Here is a 2,952-nt window from a genome sequence, read left to right as displayed (position 1 = left end):
AAGTAAAACTATGCCAAAATCGGGTGGGGGACCAGAGAACGATCTTCACTTCGTGAGGTTGGGAAATTGGTTTGGTCAAACTGATTCTTTATCTTTTAATCTGTGGTCCCGAGTGGTTTACCACTCACGTCGTGAATCCATAATGGTTCACGTCGTGAGTTCTGTCTGGACTCTAAAATTGGGCCAATCAAATAGGAAGTGGGCTAAGGCATATATTGGGTCATTACTGAAAGTGGGCAGGCTAAAAAAAATATAGTTATCATATAGAATAACCATGCCCGTATCTCATCTGAATTCACGTCGTGAACCCATAATGGTTCACGTCGTGAGTCCTGTCTGATCATGAAATTTATTAATTTCTCCAATTTTAATTTTTGTAAGATATTCAATAAGTGTTACTACTTGATTTTAATGGCTCCTTATGCAGATAATAATTCAGATGACATGATCGACTTCTTAAGAACTAAAAACATGCTAAAAACTAAAAAGAAAAAGAAAGAAAATGCAAACCAAACTCGGGTTGCCTCCCGAGAAGCGCTTCTTTTTGAGGAGTCTTGAGCTGGACTCCGTGCCTCCTACGTTGAATCATCTGAAGAGTCCACCACTAGGATATTTTGTTCCTTGAAACGCCTCTTGTAATCTTGAACACGTCTTTTGTACGCCTTTTTCGAATTTTCCTTTTTAGCTTTGACCTCGTCTCCATCAAGCTTGCGTTTGGTCCCTTTAGTCTCTGTCTTGTCTTCATACTTACACTCCGTAGTATCCTTTTCTTCCTTTACCACTGGACTTGTTATTTTTGATGTAACCTCCTCTTCATCACTCGTCATCTCATCATCTTCCTTGCTCACCCAAGAAGTTGGATTCGTGTTGGCAATGACTTCAACTAAAAATGGAACAGATGCTCTTGGTTTTGTTCTTTTAACTTGTTGAATTGTTTTGATTTCTTCTTCCATGAGCTTCTCTAATTCTTCAAGTTCATTTTCTTCATCAATGTTGAAGACCTCTTCTTGAGCATGATTCCCTTGAAAGCCATCTTCTATCCCAAAAATTTCCTTTTCATCACCAACCCTCAATGTGAGCTTAGACTCCCGAATATCAACAAGAGCTCATGTAGTGTTTAGTAGCGGCCGACCAAGAATAATCGGTACATTTGGATCTTCTTTCATATCCAATACCACAAAGTCTATTAGAAAAACGAATTTCCCAATTTTTACTAAAATATCTTCCACAATGCCCCGGGGTTGCGAAACTGAACGGTTCGCCATGTGAATAGTCATCTTTGTAGCCTTCAACTTCTGAATATTTAATTTTTGATAAAACGAATAAGGCATCAAATTTATGCTAGCCCCAGAATCAGCTAAAGCATAAATCTTCTTATTATTCCCAAACTCACATGGGAGAGTGAGTCGTCCAGGATCCCCCATCTTCTTAGGTACTTCTCCCAACACAGCTTTTGAGCTTTGCTCACTTAGAATCACCTTAGAATTCTCCTTTAATTGCTAACGAGTGTCTAACAAGTCTTGTAAGAACTTAGCATATTCTGGAACTTTTGCAAGTGAATCAATGAAAGGAGTATTGATAGGAATACCCTTTAATTGCTTGATAAACTCCAGATGTTCTCTCTCCAGTGGACTGAGATTAGCTCTAGACGGGAATGGCAAAGGTGGTTTATAAGCTGGAACGGGAACTGATTTTTTCTGTTCAGACCGGGCCCACGACGTGAGCTTAGAGGGCTCACGACGTGAACTGGGTATTCCAGCAGATTCTTCACTTTCGAGCTTCGGCTTCTTAGGCTTTGGATCGGGCTGCTGTGGCTCCACTTCTAAGGCTTCTAGGAACTCAGAAATCGCCTCTTCTTCAATATCTATGGCCATTACGTGAGATTGGATTTTGTTTTCAGGATTTTTCGGGAACATCTTCTCATTAACCAAAGTGTTAAGTTGACCAAGTTGTACTTCAAGGTTATTGATGGAGGCTTGCTGATTCTTTATTAATGCTTGCTGATCTATCATCATGGCATGATGATTCTTCATTATATTTCTTTGTTCTTCCATTGCAGCGTCAGTAGCATCATGTCTTCTTTCTGAAGCTTCCATGAATTTCATCAACATGGTCTCTAATTCTGATTTCTTCTCAGCTAGTGGTTGCTCTCTTTGGTAGAAGCCCCGGCCAGTTTGCCTAAATTTTTCTTCTTTTTGCTTCTTGTATTCTTCGTAAGGCAGCCACTCTTTCTTTGGTTTTCTCCAATCTTCTTCATACTTGTCCCCACTCGAGTAACATACTTGAGCTTTCTTGTTTCCATATTCATCCATATTGCAATCCTTTGTCAAGTGTGGGCCACTACATCTCTCGCAACCAACTCGAATTGCATGAATTGATTGGTCCAATTGAGTCAATCTCCTATCCATAGTGCTAAGCATTGCCATCACAGCCGCCATCTCTTCAGTTTGTGTACCTCCACTGCCTTTTATTCCATCACGCCCTGGGTTGTGATACTCACGAGAGTGCCTTGAAAACTCTTCAATCAGCTCCTTGGCCTGATTTGGGTTCTTCTTCGTTAGTGGTCCTTGCGAATCAAGGAGTTGTCTGGTCATGACATTCACCGCATCATAAAATATTGACATCTCTTGCTGAATATTGAGGTCATGTTGAGGACAATTCCTTAACAACCCCTTGTAGCGTTCCCAGGCCTCGTATAATGACTCCCCCGGATTTTTCTCAAAGTTGGCAATTGCCTTCTTGAGTTTAGAGATTTTGGAGGGTGGGCAAAACTCATCTAGAAATCTCTCATGCAATTGGGCCTATGTGGTGATTGTACTAGGTGGGAGTGCCTTCAACCAGTCTTTTGCTGCTCCCTTGAAAGTAACTGGTAGCATCCTTAGCAATGCTGTCTCCCTTGGGATATTGGGAGTATTAAAATAATCCGTAATATCGTTCACCTCGTCTAAATGT

General features: G+C 40.8%; 1 non-coding gene across 1 annotated transcript; it reads left to right on the top strand.

Annotated features, from left to right (window-relative positions):
• Window positions 1-2,640: 2,640 nt before the first annotated feature.
• LOC145117969 (small nucleolar RNA R71) lies at window positions 2,641-2,747 on the top strand. Its single transcript, XR_013712960.1, has one exon. It is a non-coding gene; the product is annotated as a small nucleolar RNA R71 (small nucleolar RNA).
• The last annotated feature ends 205 nt before the right edge of the window (window positions 2,748-2,952 follow it).

Source organism: Lactuca virosa, chromosome 5 (assembly GCF_052849685.1).
Source record: "Lactuca virosa cultivar CGN04683 chromosome 5, Lactuca_virosa_CGN04683_v6, whole genome shotgun sequence".
Classification (NCBI taxonomy): Eukaryota; Viridiplantae; Streptophyta; class Magnoliopsida; order Asterales; family Asteraceae; genus Lactuca; species Lactuca virosa.
Note: the sequence above shows the minus strand (reverse complement) of the source record. Positions and strands in the feature narration are given on the sequence as shown.